General features: G+C 45.0%; 1 long non-coding RNA gene across 1 annotated transcript; it reads right to left on the bottom strand.

Annotated features, from left to right (window-relative positions):
* Positions 1–1,465: 1,465 nt before the first annotated feature.
* On the bottom strand, positions 1,466–18,372 carry LOC115408285 (uncharacterized). Its single transcript, XR_003933760.1, has 3 exons — positions 18,234–18,372; positions 15,079–15,083; positions 1,466–1,478 (listed from the first exon to the last, which is right to left on the bottom strand). It is a non-coding gene; the product is annotated as an uncharacterized LOC115408285 (long non-coding RNA).
* Between the last annotated feature and the right edge of the window lie 2,947 nt (positions 18,373–21,319).

Below are 21,319 nucleotides of genomic sequence, written 5' to 3'. Positions count from 1 at the left end.
GCAGTGTTGCGGAGAGTCGGGGGGGGGGGGGCGTTAGTAATTTAATACGAATGAGCCAACGTAAACCCCATAGAAGCCTCATTCTTGTGAAACGTGGGGACAGTTTCAGTCAACAGAGTGATTTGTTGTTCCATATTGAAACTCAGGTGAGAAGCCATATTCTTGTGAAACGTGGGAAAACATTCATTTATTGAAATTCTTTGCTGCACTAGCAGAATACAATGGATGAAATCATGAAAGACTGTGAGAGATGTCATTCAGGAAGTCCAGCTTGAACCAGGGACGGCTGGCATAAATGTAGCCCTAAGCCCTCCCAGCACAAAAAGACAGCTAATACAAAAAAGATGAGAAAATTATTTTTTAAATAACTTACAACAGATTGTTTTAAGTTTAGATAAAACCAAAGGTAGCAACAGCACCAATCAGTCAAAAGGAAAACATAGAATATCTCTAAATGGGCTGATTTTTTACAGCCCCAGCAGATACATTCATTTCATTCTTGTAAGTGATTGACAGGTGTCATGTCCCGCCCCCCGTGGTTTACTGAGCATTTTGGGCTAACTTCAGTTAGCCCACAGGCACTGACTTTTGACCAATAGCGGCAATTTAACACAGCGGTGCTGCTATTTGGGCCAGAGGTGGGAAGGAGGGAGAAAAAGTTCAGCTATGGCGGGTGTTAAAATGAAAGAGGTGGACTATTTGCTTTGGATAATCCAATTATTTGGACCGACTGAATGCACTTGCCACGCTGTCTATGGAGACGGACTTCATCCAAAAATTACCAGACTTCAGCGACATGGTGATTAACCTGTTTGCGTCCCACAAAGGCCGTTGATGTGAGCTTCTTTTCAAATAAGGTAGGCCCATGTTGACCTGTTAAAGGACTGTGATGCCTTGTTTTTGCTGAGGTTAGCTGTTGTATTGAAGGCATGTTTGGCACTACATGTCACCAAACAGTTGCAGCAGGCTATCTGTGGGCAATCGTTGAAGTTGGGTTGGAACACGTCTGTAGTGTGTAAATGTGTGCGTGTGAGAGAGATTCGATTTCGATTTTAAAAAAAAAACCCCACTTTATTCACATTTCAAATAATCCTTTACATTTCCATAACCATTCTCATGTTCACAAGTTGTTAAAGAAATTCACATATCAGGATCAGTCACAGACTCCCTGCATTGTTTAAAGTCTCCATCAGTCCCAGAAAACAGAATCCTCTACATGAAAGAAAAAAAAGTCATGGGAACTCCTATTCCTTCTGTTCTTTTAGCTGTTTTCTCACTTTCTGCACCAGTCTTTTCAGTCTGTATTTTTCCCGACCCGTCAGCTCCCCGCTTCCTTTGTACTTTACGTTGACTGTACCAAAATAAACAAAATCCTCAAGATCTGAAAAGTAATCCTCTACCTTAACACCTTTTTTATTCTTGGTTTTTTCCAAGAAACTCTTCATTGCTGTTGTCCCATAAGCACCCTCCTGGACCTCCTCGGCCAAAAAGTTCCAGTGATAATCTCCACCCTCCTCCAGAGAGCCTCTGGTCCCTCCTCCACCCTCTCCACCAGAACTCTGATCAGTCTCAGTCTCCTGAGAACTCACCAACTTCCTTTTATTCGACTTGACCCTCTTTTCTTTAGCTCCACCCACTTCCTTCTGTTTCCGTTTGTCTCGCAGCACCATCCTGCTGCTCCCCTCCTCCTCCATCTCCACATCCACCCTCACTCCTCCCGTCTCAGTTTGCTCCGACGCCTCCTGGCCCCCAGTCAGAACACCACCTTCCTGAGAGTCCAGGTCAGCAGCTCCACCCACAGGATCCACCTGAGAGAGAGGCTCCACCTCTGCTCCACCTCCAACAGTCTGCTCCCCATCTTTGCTTTCACCTCCACCTCCTTCTTCTGCTCCAGTCCTCTCTCCACGCTTCTCTTCCTGTTCACCTCCTCCACCGTTCTTCTCTCCCTCTTCGCCACCTCCTCCTCCGTCACCTCCTTCAGCAGCCTCCTCCTCCGCTACACTCCTCTCTCCTCCGTCACCTCCTCCAGCAGCGTCCCCCTCAGGACAGGTCCTCCGTTAGTGTCCCTCCTGTCCACACCTGAAGCATCTCATGTTGTCTGTGGTGGAGGACAGGGTGTAGTCAGTCCCTCCATGGTGGCTGTGAAGCTCAGGTTTAATTCCCGGTTGTTATTCTTCAACACCATGAAGAGCTGTCTTCTGTAGCTCACAATGTGGTGGAATTCAGGGTCTCTGCAGCCAGAGGACAGCTTCCTCAGAGGAGACACCACCTTTACAAAACTGGACAAGGCGTTAATAATGTCCACGTCTCTAATATAAGGAGGAACGTTGCCCAGGATGACTCTTCTATCCAGAGTAGTCAGAGGCATGACAGGAACCGGCAGGTCTCTGATCACCACACCAGCTGAGATGACAATGTTAGCTTTTGCCTCCTCAGTCACAAACATTACCACAGCTCCATTCATCCTGGCAGCGGATACAATGCTGGCAGGTCCAATAATCCCTGCCACAGCCTGGACACACTCCTCCACCAAGCAAGAGAAGTCAGGTTTCAACCTGAAACCATGCTTCCTTGTTAGCCTGGTGTAGTCCATGGTGCTAACAGCTAGCGCCCTGCTAGCAGCACCACAGACCCACCAGACCAGGAACAAGTCCACAAAAGTTGTCAGCCACCAAGCCTCACTCCACACAGCTCACTGAGCTGCAGGAGAGGCTGGAAACACTTGGAACAGGTGAGAAAAAGTCTCAAAAACTGACTTTGTCTAGTCAAACTCTGCACAGCCACTCTGCAGCCTCACCAACACCTCCCACTTCCAGCATGCAGAGAGAGAGAGAGAGAGAGAGAGAGAGAGAGAGAGAGAGAGAGAGAGAGAGAGAGAGAGAGAGAGAGAGAGAGAGAGAGAGAGAGAGAGAGAGAGAGAGAGAGAGAGAGAGAGAGAGAGAGAGAGAGAGAGAGAGAGAGAGAGCACTAACAAAGTATAGTGTAGCTGTAATTGATGTAATTGTGTATCATAGGTGATGTTGCTTTTGCAGCTCTGTTACGTTTTTAATCTATATTATGCAAGCATTTGTTAACCCCCCCCCCCCCCCCAACAAATTTCACCACCAGCCACCTCTGGCTTGAACCCACAATCACTAGAATTCATCCAGTTTGAAGGAAACATTACTGATTCCGACACTGTTTATACTGTGCTTCAGGAAAATTTCAGTTTGTGGTCTGTCACAATAAATGTGAACTTTCAAGAAATGGAAATTAAACGTTGATTTGAATCCAGTGGGTTTTATTCTTTGCTGTTTCTTTTCTAGTTGACATGACTGAGTTGTAATTTAACTTTTCACTGTAAAAAACTTCATACTTCTATGCAACACATGACTGCTGACATACAATACTGTGAAGAAATCCTCACATGTGAAATGTGATCAATAGAAAAAACACATCTCAACTCGATTTTTTATTTTCATGACATACAAGCTAAAATTACAACAGAGTGACTGAAAAGCAGTGTTGGGCAAGCTACTTGGAAAGTATAGTAAGCTGAGCCACTTGTTACTCTGACACTAAATGAAGCTTAACTACATCAAAGCTGTTACCTTCAGAAGTGTAGCAAGCTAAGCAAACAGCATTATGAAAGTCACTCATGATACTACATCCAAACTTTTAACACTGAAGCATTTTTGTGCCAAGTCAATGTTTTACCGATCAATATAACTCCAACAGATACGCAGGCAAAAAAATTCCATTATTAACTGAACAGTGAGCTGCGCTAACTCACAATACGACCAAACCACAACACCAAGAATGACTAGGGTGGCCACCCGTCCCGCGTAGCGCGTGCGCGTACAGCGTTTCAAGCCCATTTCACGCGTCCCGCAAATTGAGACCGTGTCCCGCATAATCAGTGTTTGCTCTAAAAAAAAAAGCTTGCTCAACGAACTCGCCACACACACACACACCCGTCAGTGAACAACTGCGGTCAAGCCAGCCAGCGCTCTGACAAACACAGCAAAGCGAGTCGACATTGTTTAGCGGTGCACACATATTTTACGCATTGCGGTAAAAGCGAAACCGAGAGGATTGCAAAACGCGGATCACACTCACCTTATTCATAATTAATACAATACACATGAATACTGTTGATAAAAAACAAAACTGATCTACAAAGTAAATGAAGAAAAGCTTGTGGTAATGCTGATTTTCAGTCAATAGGTCAAATGAACTGGGAGACATTGAGCTACAATACTTGATCTCTCTTACAAATATTAATATCAAATTTCTGCAATATTTAAAGCTAAAACAAAGAGCTGTGTTTGAAAGAGACACTACAGTAATGGGATTCACAGGTGATTTGGAGTAAATAGGTAAAATAACCTGCAAGCTATTGAGAAAAAAAATCTTTTTCATGAAAATATTAATAAAAATTATTAGTAACATTAACAGAGCAAACAAAGAGGTGTGTCTGAACCAGACTGTGTAGTAATGTGATTCGCAAGTGATTTGGATTCAGCAGATCAAATAACCTGGGAGTTATTGAGCTAAAATACTGTATGTTTCACAAAAAATATTAAAACAAATTATTGAAAATATCAAAAGCTAAAACAAAATGGCGTGTCTGAATCAAACACTGTAGTAATGCGATTCACAAGTGATTTGGAGTCAATAGGTCGAAGAACCTGGGAAAAACAAAACACATTGAAAGCTAAGGGCTCATTAACAAGGGTGGCCTATTATGAGCACACAGCAGCAATTACATCTGTTAGGGGAACAGGGGGCTGAGCTTGTGAGGGAGGTTGAGAGGTACCGGCCAGATATAGTCGGGCTCACCTCCATAGACAGCCTGGGCTCTGGAACCCAATCTCTCAAGAAGGGCTAGACTCTCCACTTCTCTGGCGTTGCCCGCGGTGAGAGGCGGCGGGCTGGTGTGGGTTTGCTTATAGCCCCACAGCTCAGCCGCCACGTGTTGGAGTTCTCCCCAGTGCACCAGAGGGTTGCATCTCTGCGCCTTTGGGTTGGGGATAGATGCCTCACTGTTGTCTCGGCTTACGGGCCAAACGGCAGTGCAGAGTAATCTGCCTTCTTGGAGTCCCTCCCTGGGAGGGGTGCTGGACAGTGCTCCATCTGTGGACTCCATTGTTCTACTGGGGGACTTCAACGCCCATGTGGGTAGCAACAGTGAGACCCGGAGGGGGGTGATTGGGATGCACGGCCTCGCTGATCTGAACCGGAGTGGTACTATTGGACTTCTGTGCTAGCCACAGTTTGTCCATAACAAACACCATGTTCGAGCACAGGGGTGTCCATAAGTGAACTTGGCACCAGTACACCCTAGGTTGGAGGTCGATGATCGACTTTGTTGTCATGTCATCTGACCTCCGGCCGCGTGTTTTGGACACTTGGGTGAAGAGAGGAGCAGAGGTGTTGACCGATCACCACCTGGTGGTGAGTAGGGCTGGGTACCGTTTAACGGTACCTCAGTGGTACGGACTGAAAAACTTCGGTATATACTGGTACCGAACAAGAGACGTGCGTACAGGTATCAGTTTCGGTTCTTAAAGTGGCAGCGTATTCAATCGGGATATCCCCATTCAAACCACGGCGCACAGACGACGTCATGACTGCATTTGCATTTCATGCCACAAGGTGTGCTGTTTGTGTGGCAGAACGAGTGCTGAGATGAACAGAAAAAGAAAAGAAAACCAGGACAACGCCATCTGGGGACTTGCACCCCAGGATCTCAATGGTAAATAAAATTTTAAGGAAACAAGGACCCGCAGGTTCAAACGATTCACTGAGACAGAAGACGTGATTTCAAATATAAAACAAACTTTATTAAACTCTAAATGTTAAAATCAGCAGACTAACTCAAAATTAACGAGGGTTGAGGCCTGCCAAAGAAAACTGAACTAGACAGGGCTGGGGCTTACCACGACAGCGGTAACAGAAAGAGGGAAGGATCCAAAAACACACAGCACCCGTGACACAGCAAACAAAAAGTGAAAAAGGGACCACCACCAGGGAACCACTGCTGCTCTGGAGCCCAGCCCTGCCAAAAGAAGAGAAAACAATTAAACACACGGATGGGTAATAGGAGCGGACGCGGTCCAGTGACGGGTTTGGTGTGTGTTAGCACATGCGGGGATGGGGGCTTCACAGTTTTCTTACGGTGTGTTTCCACCGGACGCGTTTAACACGACTGCATTCGCCCGACAAATGACACTACGCCGTGCTAGACGCAGGAGTTTTATTGCTGGTGTGTGAATTCATTCGCGCGACGCGTCATGCTGGTACAAATATGCAACACAAAACATCCTGCAGAAACATCACCGTCTCCTGCACAGCAGCAGTGGGCAGGATTCTTCTGATGTTTGTCCCACAGTCCTGTGTGCACCCGGCTGTGTGTGTGTGTGTGTGTGTGTGTGTGTGTGTGTGTGTGTGTGTGTGTGTGGTGCGGTTTTTGTTCTTTTTTGTTTTTATGACTGTTTTTACTGTTCAGCACTTTGCATTGTTTTTATGAATATGAGAAGTGCTTTTACAAATTGAGATTGAGTTGGCTCCGCCTGCCACCATCGCTGCTCTTTATTTGGCGTGGGCATCGCTTCTGGATGCATGCTGCCCTACGGAGGCGGTATGAGCTCGGTGAGTTCCACCGTCTTCTGCAGGAGCTGCGCCTGGACGGCCGGTTCCAGCGCTACTTCAGGCTGGCGCCCGGTTTCCACCAGAAGCGGTGAACAAATGAGATTGCGCATGCCGCTCGCCTTGGCATCACGCCAACTGTTTTGCGTGGTCGGAGCTCTGCATGCCCTACGTCGGCACGTCCATGAAGACCTCCACGCTGATAGGCTGTCCTGGCGCGAATTCTCTTGAAAAGTTCAATTATCGATCGCCCGGGCTTTGGGCGGCGATCGGCGAGTGGCAGTGCAAGTCGACGGGCGAGTGGATTCTTCGCTGGAAACGCTCGCTGTTGGCCGCCCGCCGCGCCATCGCTCGCTGTCTGCCGCCCACTCGAGATTGAGCGACAATCGCGTCATTACATTGACTTTGTATGTAATCTCATCGCACCAAAAATTTGCATCGCGTCCAGTGGAAACACACCGTTACCGCAGATTGTAACAGTTATTGTTATTACGTTACATCCCCACACCGTGGCTCCTCCTTAATATGCCATATGTCCTTTTTCCGACCTTTTTCTTTTATCTATTCTGTACTGCACTTGTGTCATGGACGCGGCCATGTGTACATGGACTGCTGTGCTCACTCTAGAAATGCGTGTTAAAGTTTGTTGTGCTGTTCGTGAAGTTAAAATATACAGTGTGAGAACCAGCAAGGTGTGCTCACTGATTCATCCTGCAGCACACGTGTGGACAGCGTTTTTCAGCCGACACCACCACGCATTACAAGCTGTAGCATGAAAGTTAAAGGGGCTGTATCATGCTTTTTTAGCTAGTCCAAACCCTAGAAATGGCTCTAACATGGTAATAGTTTATTTTTGGCGCTAAGGAAAAGTAATTTTGTGTGAAATAAAAGATTTTCTGGGGCTAATTCTGAAACCCGGAAGAGAAAACGCTCCGTTTCACTGAAAGTCCCGCCTCTCCCCCTGTGGACTTTGACTGACAGCGTACTTCAACCAATCAGCGCTTCAAAACAAATACGCTCGCTAGCTTCAGCTCTTTAGCTCTAGCTTCTCCACGCGTAAAAACGTCTTTTCCTGTGAGAAACTCACCAAGCGCAGACTCTTCAGACCCTTCAGACTCTTGCTCTTGCTTGACTGTTGCTTTCAGACGATGGTCAAAGTTTATCCTCGAAATCGGAGTTACAAAAAGCAGCAACGCTGATTGCCGAGGGCCTGCGGGAGGGGCTCAGGGGAGCCGTCTTCACAGTGTGACGTCAGCGTGGGAAAACAGAGCGTTTTCACGGGTGCGGGAGGGGCTGCCTCTCTGAGCAGCACAAACAGGAGGAAAGCTTAAACACGCAGGCACGGAGGAAAAAAACGCTTTAGGGGTGTTTTAGGTGAGTACATAACTATATCACAAGGTTTAAAACATACAAAAAGTGAATTTTGCATGATACAGCCCCTTTAAGTTTTCTGTTGGTGATAGTTACCTTAAATCTCCTGTATGAAGATCATCCTGTGGAACCGATGTAGTGTGGAATATGGACCCGGGGTCCAGATATCTTACACCGGAACAAATTTTCTTTTGATTTCTTCACTACAACGGAGTAACGTGGAGGTTTTATTGCCAGTGGAAACAGCCATGACAGCGCGAGTGAAGTAAACATTGCGCTGGGGACCGTCGGCCCTCACAATTAATTTATGGCTCCCCGCCGGGATTAAACCCCGGTCTCCCGCTTGAGAGGCGGGGATACTCACCACAATATAAAATGTTTTATTCTTTCAGGAAATGGTTCGCAGACTGCAGAACTCAGAATGAAACACACTAAGAGCAGGAACAAAGGTGAGACTGTTTATTGTGTCTGTTACTTTAAAGCTTTTTTGAATGAATCAAACAACTCTCCAGTTATTCTTCTGCATGTTCAATGAATGTTGTGATTTATTTTGGCTGCAGGTCCACGTTTGGAGGATGTTAACAGAGACATAAAAAGATGGCAATAATGTCTTGATTTCACTGTTTTTCAGCCAGCTGTGAAGCATTTTGAGACACTGCGGAGCTCCAAACAGCCAGCGAGCCGCAGCAGCAGTTAGCTGAAGCTAGCAGCAGCTAACAACAGTAGCAGCAGCTAGCTTCAGCTACCAGCAGCTAGCTTCAGCCCGACGGCAGATCAGGCTGAATACTGTTGTATGTTTCTCTTCCATTTGTGTTTCTGTTCCATTTGTATGACTGAGCTGTGATTTTATCACTCTGTTTTTGTACTTTGTAACTGCATGTTTGAAAGGTCACTTAGTTTAACCTTTGAGTGAGCTATAAACTATGTTAAACCACAGCCTTGGAGAAGATCCGGTCAGAGGATTAACGGACACTACATTTATTGTTGCCTAAGTGCCATAAGGGAGTAAGAAGTCTAAACATCTCAACTTGAACGGCCTGTCATGATAAGACAAGCCATTGTCAGTGCCACAGTGGACTGGGAAGGAGGTTTGGTATTTGCCTGCCCTGGTCATAAAATCCAAGAAAGAGGTGGGGGAAAACCCCCCTCCTACAGTGGGTAAACATAGGGAATAAAATCCCTTGAATGTAACCGGTCAGCACCATTTCGCCTGGGGTTTTGACTGTGATCAATTCTCGCAGGGCGGGGGTCCGGGGCGTCCTGTATTTTGATTTTATTATTGGTATAGTCCTTCTTCGCTGTCTGATTATCTTCTTTAATCGAATAAAAGAATCTGTGCTGAGACTTAGAGGTTTCAAGCATTCTTTTTCCATTGCAAATTTAGTCTCAACAATACATAAAGTCTTCTCCCTGGAGTCTACAGAGTAAAGAATAAGATATATTAAGTTGATTCATTACATTGTGTGTTTTATGTACGATGTGATTAGAATACTACTGCTGGTCCCTCAGACTGTATTTTTCTGTTCCAGCAGTTCCGCGGTGCCAGGTGGTGCTGATGGAGGTTCATAGTGGTGTGCTGCGTTTCATCTTCCCTCAGAAAGAAGCGGCAGCCTGGGAGCTGCTTTCCAGACTCGCTGGAGGAAAGAACTTCACATCCAGACGTCTGCAGAGAGGACTAGTCCGACTGCATGAAGGCTAATAAACACGACTCAGCGGCAGCAAAGACACATTTGAAGCGGACTGATGAACAAAGTTGTGCCGCCGCCGTCTTAATAATAAAAAAGATTGGTCTTGAAGAAATGTTTTGAATTCATATTATGTTTCAATTTCATTTATTTTCACAGCTTGCATATCATGTTTTGCTTTTATCTGCTTACGGTTCAGTTAAGCTTATTTTTCAACTGCTTTAGTGTCAGAGTAACTAGTGGCTCAGCTCACTATACTTTCCAAGTAGCTTTGCCCAACACTGCTTTGCAGTCACTCTGTTGTAATTTTAGCTTGTAAGTCATGAAAATCAAAAATCAAGTTGAGATGGGTTTTTCATAATTATCATATTTCCAACAATATTGTATGTCAGCAGTCATGTGTTGCATGGAAGAATGAAGTTTTTAGAGTGAAAAGTCAAATTACTCAGTCACGTCAACTAGAAAAGAAACAGGAAGAATAAAACATACTGGATTCACAATTTTATTTCCATTTCTTGAAAGCTCACATTTATTGTGACAGACCACAAAATGAAATTGTCCTGAAGCACAGTCCAAACAGTGTCTGAATCAGTAATGTTTCCTTCAAACTGGATGATTTCCTGTGATTTTGGGTTCAAGCTGGACTTCCTGAATGACATATCTCACAGTCTTTCATGATTTCATCTATTTAAGAGTATTCTGGTGGCGCAACATTGAATTACAATAAAGAAACCTTTTCCCACATATTTCGCAAGAATATGGCTTCTCACTTTTGTGAGTTCCCATGCAAGTGAACCTTCAAATCACTCTGTCGACTGAAACTTTTCCTACATGTTTCACAAGAACACGGTTTCTCAACTGTGTGAATCTTTACATGGCGCAACAAACTACTGTGTCAACTGAAACTTTCGTCACGTTTCATAAGAATTACGCTTCTCACCTTTGTGAGTTCCCATGTGGGCCTTCAAATAACTCCGCCGACTGAAACTTTTGCCACATGTTTCACAAGAATGAGGCTTCTCACCTGTGTGAATTCTCATGTGGATCTTCAAATAACAATGTTGACTGAACCTGTTGCCACATGTTTCACAACAATGAGGCTTCTCACCTGTGTGAATTATCATGTGGCGCAACAAATTACTCTGTTGACTGAAACTTTTGCCACATGTTCACAAGAATGAGGCTTCTCACCTGTGTGAAATCTCATGTGAACCTTCAAATAACACCGTTGACTGAAACTTTTGCCACATGTTTCACAAGAATGAGGCTTCTCACCTGTGTGAAATCTCATGTGAACCTTCAAATAACACCGCTGCTTGAAACTTTTGCCACATGTGTCACAAGAATGAGGCTTCTCACCTGTGTGAGTTCTCATATGGACTTTCAAATGACTCAGTTTGACTGAAACTTTTGCCACATGTTCACAAGAATGAGGCTTCTCACCTGTGTGAGTTCTCTTGTGGACCTTCAAAACACTCTGTTGATTGAAACTTTTGCCACATTGTTTCGCAACAATGAGGCTTCTCACCTGTGTGAGTTCTTTTGTGGATCATCAACTTACTCTGTTGGCTGAAACTTTTGCCACATGTTTCACAACAATGACGCTTCTCGCCTGTCTGAGTTCCCATGTGGGTCAGCATATGAGTCTGCTGACTAACACTTTTACCACGTGTTCGGCAAATCGTCTTCTTATCAGTGACCTTTTTGGCTTTCTGACGTAATTGATGTTTTTTATGGTCGGTTTTCTCACACCTTTCTTCAGAAAGAAGTTTTTTCACATTCAGCCTGCTTCTCTGAAACATGAAAGTTCTTCACATTGTTTCTATGAAAACACGTTGACTTTTTTCGCTTTGCATTTCCAGTTGATTTCTGAGTCAATGGTGTCTTTTCACATGGTGGACTTCAGAGTCGTGAGAGAGGAACTGCTCAGTCTCTGGTACTCCTGGTTCACTCAGGTCACTTTGATCTCAACAGAAGGAACCTTAAAGGTTTCACTTTCAACCTTCAGAATAAATGGTTCTCCATTCTGGCTGGAACTGAGTTCCTGTGTTCCTCAGTCTGTTGAAGATTCTGGTCCTCTTGCTCCTCCTTAAACTGTTCTGGTTTTCTTCTTTTCTTTGATCTGTGAATGTTGTTGTTTCTTCTTTGATGTGTGGAGGTTCTGGTTCTTCTTGTTTTATGTGTGGGGGTTCTGGTTCTTCCTCTTTGATCTGTGGAGGTTCTGGTTCATCCTGTTTTAGGCAGTAGTTTGTTTCCTGTTTAAAGAGCTGCTCCTCTCTGCAGTCGTGGTCAGTTTGGAGCTCTGCAAGGAAACAAAAGCAGAAGATAAAAGATTACTGACATTATCTCTACAGTTCCACCTCAAAAAACTGTTACTCCAGCAGCCAAACTGAAAACTTTCATTCAAAATTCAAAAACACAGTACAGTCCCATTATTACTTATTGTTCATCTTTAGCTGCTGATTGATTACTTATTTGGATTAACTTTTTGGAGGATGTGTCTTCACTTACCTGCAACATTCTGTTAACTGTTTACTACACTACCTGAGGTGGAGGGATAATGAGACATCCTGCTTTGTATGCTTTTACAGTGGTATGAAGAAGTTTGGGCACCCCTGATCATTTTCAAGGTTTTCTTTTATCAATCATTGGTTGTTCCAATCAGCAATTTCAGTTAATTACATCATATAACAGACAAACACAGTGATGGTTGAGAAGTGAAATGAAGTTTATAGGATTACAGAAAGTGTGCAATAATTACTTAAAGGTCCCATATTATGCAAAATTCACTTTACAATGGTTTTGTAACAAGTAATATGTATCCTGAGCATGTCCACAACCCCCCCCCCCACCCCCCCAAATTGAGAAACATGTATTCTCTCTTTCTCTTTGCTTGCTCCACCTTTCAGCAATTGTGTGCTTCAAAAGGGCAGTCAGTTTGGAAATCTCTGGTTTTTGACGTTATTAACCAAATCGCTCCTCCTCCAGGTGGTGCCACCGACCCAGACAAGGTGGCAGACAGCCCTGGAAAATTCCTTTTATGCCCTGTGTGTTTCTGCTTGCAACGCTGCTCTGATTATGGGACATATGATGCATTTTTTTGCTCTGTGAAGAGTTTCTTATAGTAGTGGTGTTTTTCGTAGCCTAATTAAGACGTTCAATTTGAAAATTGTCTTTTTCCTCCTTGTCTCGCTACACCACATTTTTTTGAAAATGAAACTGACACTTACTCTGAATCCCATTTCTCCCCTTAGCCCTCCCCCTTGGCCCCTACCCCTCCGTTTTGCACGTCACGTGGAGGGGTAGGAGTGTCCCAATTGTCATTATGGACATAGGGGTAGGGCCAAGACGGAGGGCTATTCACCCCCTCCAAAAGGGATTCTCCTGAGGCACACTTCAAACGGAGGGGTATGATCCAGTGGCAGCCGATGGTGAGGGGCGCTGTTTTGTCAGCCTACACCGTGAGTGGCGAGCGGGGTAAGTTCACTCCGCATTGGCGGGAGCGATCGTTTTCCACACCGCGCCATTCCAAACACAACAGATAGATGATTATTTTCAATAAACTGGTTTCTTGAACACCTGCCCGCCTGGAATGCGCGGGTGGGAACGAGTGCTCCCGCCAATGCGGAAGTGAACTAAGCCCCGCCCGCCAGTCACAATGTAGGCAGACAAAACAAGCACCCCTCGCCACCGGACGACAGATTTCCAAGAAAGCTTTCCACGATTGGCAAGGATGGCAGAATCCGCAATGAAAGAAGTTCATAAATGTAAGTCTTTTGTCAATTAATAAAGTTTTAAAATATAAGAAAAACCTTCTTCTTCAGCAAACAATTGTCGCATCCGCCTACGTCATCGGCGACTTCTGATGACATACGCGATTTTGAAGGAGTGTTCCATTTTGGAGGGGTTTTACTTTCGGCCCTACCCCTTAGCACTCCGTTTCAAAGGGGTAGGGGCAAGGGGTTGGGCCAATGGGGAGGGCTGGAGAGAGAAATGAGATTGGGCCCTTAAGCTGAAACGGTCGAGGGGATGTGCCTCATGACTGTGTCCCCACCGTGTGTGACAGAGTGGGCGTGGCCAAATGTGTTCAAGTGCATCTCGGAAAGTAGGCTGTGAAAAACAGCCTGTTCTGAGGAGGGCTCCTCAGAGCCACTTTTTAGACCGCTCAAACTCCAAACATAGGATGAATTTGGGGCAAACAAACTTTATTACTATGTTTTGGGGCTTCTGTGCCTATATGACGTGACTGAAAAATAGCATAATATGTTAGCTTTAAAAAAAGTAGGCAGGTGCATAAATTTGGGCACCAAAACAGAAACATTTTATGAGGGTCTGGATTCTGGTCAAAAGTATTTTTGACCATTCTTCTTTACAAAACATCTCCAGTTCAGTCAGGTTTGATGGTTTCCGAGCATGGACAGCTCACTTTAAATTACACCACAGATTTTCAATAATATTCAGGTCTGGGGACTGACATGGCCATTCCAGAACGTTGTAGTTGTTCCTCTGCATGAATGCCTTAGTAGAGTATGAGCAGTGTTTTCAGGTCATTGTCGGTTGAAGCATCCAGCCCCGGCGCAACTTCAACTTTGTCACTGAGTCTTGAAACATTGTGTCGCAAGAATTTGCTGATACTGACTGGAATCCATCCACCTTCAACTTTAACAAGATTGTCAGTACCTGCACTGGCCACACAGCCCACAGCATGATGGAACTGCCACCAACTTTACTGTGGGTAGCAAGTGTTTGTCTTGGAATGCTGTGTTCTCCCGCCATGCATATTGCCCTTATTATGTCAAAATAACTCAATTTTACATTCATCAGTCCACAGCACCTTATTCCAAAATGAAGCTAGCTTGTCCAAATGTTCTTCAGCATACCACAACCGACTCCGTTTGTGGCATGTGCGTAGAAAAGGCTTCTGCCGCATTACTCTCCCATACAGCATCTCCTTGTGCAAAGTGCGTGTGAGGAGGGGCGTGGATTGCTCTCGGCTGCAGGAGAGAGGGAGGGGGGGAAGCGGCTCAGGGAGCCAGTGTCCAAGGTGCAGCAGGTGCTGGCAATTGATTTGATTACTCTCTCCTGCTTGAAGTAGTGTGCTGGACCGGGCGGAGGGGAGAGAGAGGAGCAGAGCTGGACTGACAGCAGACTGGAGGAGCCAGCGCACGCAAGCCTGAAAAGGCTGAAGACTGGGACGACCAGGATCGAGAACTGCACGGTGTTGTGGCGGCGGCTAGAGAAGCCTGCCGAATTGAGGTGTGGGGATTGGGCCCACTGATGTACTAATAAAGGAAGTTCGAACTCACTGGCTGTGGATTCACCTGTGTCTAGCCGACCCCGCGGTGGCACTTGTGTGCTACAGTGCGTTGAAAAGTGAACGCTGCACAGTGACACCGTCTGCAGCAAGATCATGTTGTAGGTCTCTGGAGCTGGTCTGTGTTTGAGTTTGACCGTTCTCACCATCCTTTCGCCTCTGCTTATCAGAGATTTTTCTTGGCCTGCCACTCTGGGCCTTAACTACAACTCTGCCTGTGGTCTTCCATTTCCTCACTATGGCCCAGTTTACATGGGTGTTTTTTCAATCCGATTGAAAAACAATCACGTTAAAGTCACGTGTATATATGAACAGCATACAAAGCGATCAACGATGAATCCTCGTTTACAAGGGTCCCGGGTGAAGTGGATTATACGGCTCTGTGACATGTGCACAAAGTCTCTCATGGAACTTTCAGGTCTTTAGCTTTGCAGCCAGCAGTCCTCAGCGCTGAGAAATGTGTTTTAATCTGCTGGATATCTGCTCAAATAATGTCCCAACATTTCCATGATACCCTGCTCAAGAAGCGGGTGCTCCCCCAGCCAGAGCACCGCCCCACCGAGCAGCACGTCTCGGAGCTCCGCACTGCCTGCCGATATTTCGAATGAACTGCTGTCTGTGTTAACTTTTGACCAACAGATGTTGAAGTACAAGTGAAACTTGTAGTCGTTCTAGCGAACGTCGGTTATCTACAGTTACAGTAAATTTATAGGTTTAGAGTCTTTTCCGAGGGGATACAGTCTGGGCGGCACCAATCCAAGTCGGCCCTGGCCAACTCAGCACCGTCCCCAGGATACAGTCAAGTCGGCATCAAGCCAAGTTGGCCTCGGGGGTGGGGGTGGGGGGGGTGGGGGGGGCTCTCTCAAGTGGCCGAGTTGGTTGGTGCCGACTTGACTGCTTACCAACTCGGCCAAAAGCCTCGTTTTTTTTTTTTTAATCACAATGCGGCTGCGGCGCGACGATTTGCACAGTTTTTTGATGATCTGTTTGAACCGAGTAGCTTAGCTACGAGCGCTTAGCGGTTGTCTGGTCATGTGACCAGTCCCCAAGGCATTCTGGGAATCGTCGTGCAACGATTCCCGCTGCAGCGCGACGATTTGCACAGTTTTTTTCGTGCCAGCTGCGCCACTTCTCATGTAGCAGGCGGGGGACTGGAGGACAAACTGTGTGATTATGTGACTGACAGGTTAGAGGTGGAGAATGTACCTGGAGCTTCATGTTTGAACGTTTTGTTGCTTAGCTATGAGCGCGCAGCACGAGCGGCTGTCTGGTCATGTGACCAGATCATGTGACAGGCGGCGTTTGATCAAACCAGTCGCCTTTCATTATAATTATAAAACTGCAAATCGTCGTGCCGCAGCCGGCATCAGGTCCAGGATTTGCACAGTTATAATATAATGAAAGGCAACTGGATTGATCAAACGCCGCCTGGTCACATGATCTGGTCGGGGTCATCCCTATGTTCCCGGGTCCTATGTTCCCTCTATCAATACCAGGGAACATAGGACCCCTCTTTCTAAAGAAGGGTCCTATGTTCCTCGCTGTGTCATAGCGCACCTCGGATGTAGGTTTTTCTGTTGTTTGTTTTTGCCGCGGGCGAGAGCACAGATTTGCATTTGCACCAACTTAGTTGATGTAAACAACAGTGAAATATAATAAAATATTTAATAAAAATGTAATAAAAAATTTAAATAAAAAAAATTCGAGGAGTCTGTGCCGTCAGAGCGGGCAGAGCGGACGTATAATGAAACTTTTCCTAATCACAGCTAAACGTGTTTTTATTCTGGTGTAAACTATCTGTCCCATCTGTGGACAAAAATAATGATTTAAGATATATAGTGATTTAAATAAGCAGCTTGTGTTTGTCACTATCCACTCAAAAGAAAAAAAAAAAACACAAAACAGAAAAAAACACACACATGAATAAGCTGTCAGAGAGCCGCGGCTCGTTGATGAGGCAGAGCCAGTGCGAGTTTGCATGTTAGCAGTTAGCATGGATGTTAGCATGTTGTCAGAGCAGCCTTCTGCGAGCCACGATGCTAAACATCGAACTAGCGGATTTAATCCAAAATGGTTCGTGTTCTATCCTCAAAATGATTCACTGTCCAAACGGTGGAACTGCGGTGCTTCTGTTTAATGAACCAGCCACAAACAACATGCTTCATCAGTCTGGAGGATTCCATTCATACACATTCTTCTTCTACGGCTTCACACTGCACTATACAGCTAACAGTAACACTGCACCCTCTGCTGGGACTGAAGGAGGTACTGCTGACTTATGCACTGCTGTGAACTCCAATAAACAACAAACACTTAAAGAACATAAGAATATAATAACTAAGCAATCTAATAATTTTTCAATAATTTTTCTCAGGTATTCATTCAAAAAGTAGACAAGGTGCCCTGTTTTAAACCTTGATCATGTTTGCACTTTATTTTTGCTAATTTATTTACCTTTAAATGTGAACAGCAATGCCTTGTTTTAAGATTCATTAGGATTCAACTTATGAAAACAATTGATATTTATTTTAATTGTATTTTTTTGTGTTGTTTTTTTAAACCGGAGTTTAAAAAATAAAGAGGAAAATGAGCAAATTTGCCAGTTTGGTTATTTTTAAGCAATTATTTGTTACATGGGAAAAACACATACCGTGATATATATCATTACCGTGATATTAAATTTCTGATACTGTGATATAAGATTTTGTTCATACCGCCCAACCGAGGACAGGCATATGTACAATATTATAGAAAATGTGAGAAACATGAAAAACATATACACAGGAGTTTCATTTAGGACAGAGTGTGTGGTGTGTGTTTGGATTAGTTGGAGCAGTGTGGTTGTAGAGTCTGATGGCAGCAGTGAGGAAGGACCGGCGGTAACGCTTCTTCACACTGGGAGGACACAGCCTGTCCCTCACACAGCTGCCCAGGGCCTCAGGGTGTCCTGCATGGGGACATCCTGCTCAAATGCATGTGGGTTGGTGGTGTTTCCGCTGTTTTGACTTTTGCAAAACACATTTTGCAAATGGCGTGGGTCTCATCTGTCCCTCCGTCCTGTTGTAAAAGCCAAAGTGCGTCCAGATTCAGCTTTATAAATATTGCTCGGAGCGTCACCCAGTTCCTCCGCCACGGGAGATGGTGTGATCCAATTGCCGCGAGACGGTCGTGTAAAGAAACCACCCGGGACAGTTCTCGCGAGATGCTGTTCTTGCTCTGGCGGACTGGGGCACAGATATATATACAAACACTAGATGGCTCATGCGCGCTGTAACCCAATGGGGACTAACGTCGTCACATGGCGGCCATCTTGGTACAGGGCCGTTCACTCACTCGTCACATTGTCAATGGAGCGTCAACTTTGAAATAGCTATAGATTGCTCGATTTTCAATCGATTTGCAATCGATTTTCAATCGATTTTCAAACGACTTGGTTTGTTATAAACGTCAGACATGTAGATATTTAACTGCGTGCAAAACGAAAAGTTGTGATTTTAACATTTAGTCTGCATCATAGCAACGCAGCATTAGTAATAAATCAAACCGTCTGTAAATCCGTCAAGAATTCAATGAGTTGAGTATTTTAGTTACTGCAAATCACTCACCTTCCCTTAGATTACACAGAGCGCCCCAGAGTGGTCACTGTCCTAAGATGGCCGCCAGTGAACGATGTTGTTGACTCTGCCTTAAGGCATCTAGTTTTATATGATATCTATGGACTGGGGGCTCTGCAAAGCTCCTGGTGTGGTGTGCTGCCAACTAGTGGCCAGGAGTAAAAGTGCAGCACAAAAAGAAGCTGCAATGGATATTTGCTGGAAAAATACATAATTAAAAATTGATATGGACGTATTTGAATCGATGCGAGAATCCCGTGACGTAGTATCGCGATATATCGCCGAATCGTTTTTTGAACACCCTACTACGTACTAAAGGACGCATGCGCAAAACAAATAATCCCCCATTTAATTTGTTCAGCTGTCAGGTGGCGTTTATATGAGACACAGAGCAGATTATCGATTGGTGTACACCACCTCGTACTGGCCTGGGCGATTATATGATCGTGATTGGTGATCGCGATTAATTTCCAGTCGATCACGGTGATCAGCTGTGAGCACATTTACTCGATCAGACATGGCAGAAATGTGCGTGACAGTCGACTTTTTCCTGCTCAACTTCTGCCTGCAAGTTGTCTGAGAAGTAAACAGAGATGGAGCTGAACGTGGAGCAGCGAAGCAGATGAAGTCAGCCATGTATTGGCGTTATCCTCTGAAGATGAGGCTGCTGCTGATAGGACAGGCTGCTCCACCCGCACCGCTTCTAGCTCACCGCTGCTAGCTCACCGATCCGCAAGGAGTCTGGTCTTTTGAGTCCAGGAACTACTTGTGATACAGTTTAACTAACGATCGTTCAGTTCTCTTTTACTGAAAATGACGGTGCATCGCATCATTGAACATATCACCACTTCTTGCCGCTAACGCTATATTTCTAACAACATGCAGATAGAGCCTGCAGCGGCTGCAGCGCCGTTCTTTCTGTGGTGTCTGTGTAAAATAAGGTTGAACATGCAAACAGCACACCTAGTGGCATGAAGTGCAATTGCAGTCATGGCGTCGCCTGTGGCTGTGGTCTAAATGAGGATCTCCCTGGGGTTATTCCAAATGTTTCAGAAACCAGAATATTATCTTAACACGAATATTGACTGCACGTAAATGTAGCCAGTGCTGTCTTTTCAGGCCACTGCACCATACGAGCAACATTGTAAGAGGAGAAAAATGATTAATTTTGTCTATTTTTTTTATATTATTGTAGTTTTGCACCGTTACATTTTAAATCTAATCTGTCCAATCTAGATTATTTAAATTTTGTACATTTGATTAAGGCTGGGCAATTTTATCGATTCTGTGATATAAATCGATATTTTTTTTCGCCAGAAAGTATCGATCTTTCAGCCGCAAGTATCGATAGATTAAGTCTCATTCAAATCCCGCTTGTTCCGTCCGGCACTCTGCTCGCTGCCCCCCCCCTGCTCCGTCTGCTTTGCAGGAAGAGCAATTAGGTCAGCCAGCCACTGGTGTCGCTGTAGCACTTCTAGTAAGTTACCCACAGAAGAAGAAAGAGCAAGAAGGATCGAGAAAATGGCAGAGAATTTAACTCCAGCGCCGCCGTGTCTTAAGCCCGAGCGCCCCCCAATTGGGGGCCTGGCAGCAAACATTTCAGAGATTGTCTAATAATATGGATTATTTCTGACAGAATGTCATGATGCTTAAACAGCAGAACCTGGGCTAACCGAATATATCAGCCATTATAACATTAACGCTATTATAAGGCTAAATGAATTATGAACCATATTCGTGATCGTGTCAACCCACTCGCCGAAATATTGATCGTAGCGCTATGAAACATGATACAATTCACACAAACAGCCTCTCAGACGAGAGCTGAGACTCCGCTGGTTACAACCATACCGCTCAAAGCCGTCTAAAACCACAGAATCTGCCAGAAAATGCCACTAAAACAGCCAACAGCAAGATCGCGTTTTCAAACTGCGGTAAAAAAAAATCGCCTCTTACCTGGACTTTGTCCATATAGAGTCCGAATTATGCGGTTATTGTCCATCGGGATCACTTAGCTTAGCCACCTAGCATTCTCTGACGTCAATCCGGGCGTAAAACTGACCCCCAGTTAGCCTCAAGGAGCTCTGTGATTGGTCAGCGCCATACAGTTTGTCTGCGCCATGACGGTGTTTTGCTTGTTCTGATTGGCTAACAGAGCTGTCAATCACATGTCGGTGACCCCCGCTGCATTCTATTGGCTCAGACGAGTCTAGCGACGTACGGGGGTCTGTATTCATGAAGCTGCTGCGGAGCTGGGAGCCTGTATACAGAGGAGGCTTTACGCACGGAGCGTCCAGCTGAGCGTAAACAGACGCTCTGTGAATTTCCACTGCAGTCACGCCAGAGACTGCTCTGTTTGGATGTTTGAACCTCAGCAGTGATATAAAAGTGAAAAATATGATTTGGTACATTAGAAAATTCAGATTTCACAAATGGCACCCAGTGTGCCAAAGTGTGCCATCGCCTGACCTGTCTGTACTAAAACCTATCAAATGTTGTTCTGCTTCACTTTCACAGAGTCAACCTTTGCAGAGAGAGTGTTCACATATTTGTCTATGATCTGATGGAGGTTTAGAGCTGCAGCTGGACTTTTCCAAAGAGATGATCACATTGAAAGTGTTTTTTTTTTAGGCGAGACTGAAAATTTTTCATTTGTGCTGTGTTCCATCTTCAGTCACACTTAACCAGTAACATATATACTGATA

This window comes from Salarias fasciatus, chromosome 20, assembly GCF_902148845.1.
Source record: "Salarias fasciatus chromosome 20, fSalaFa1.1, whole genome shotgun sequence".
Classification (NCBI taxonomy): Eukaryota; Metazoa; Chordata; class Actinopteri; order Blenniiformes; family Blenniidae; genus Salarias; species Salarias fasciatus.
Note: the sequence above shows the minus strand (reverse complement) of the source record. Positions and strands in the feature narration are given on the sequence as shown.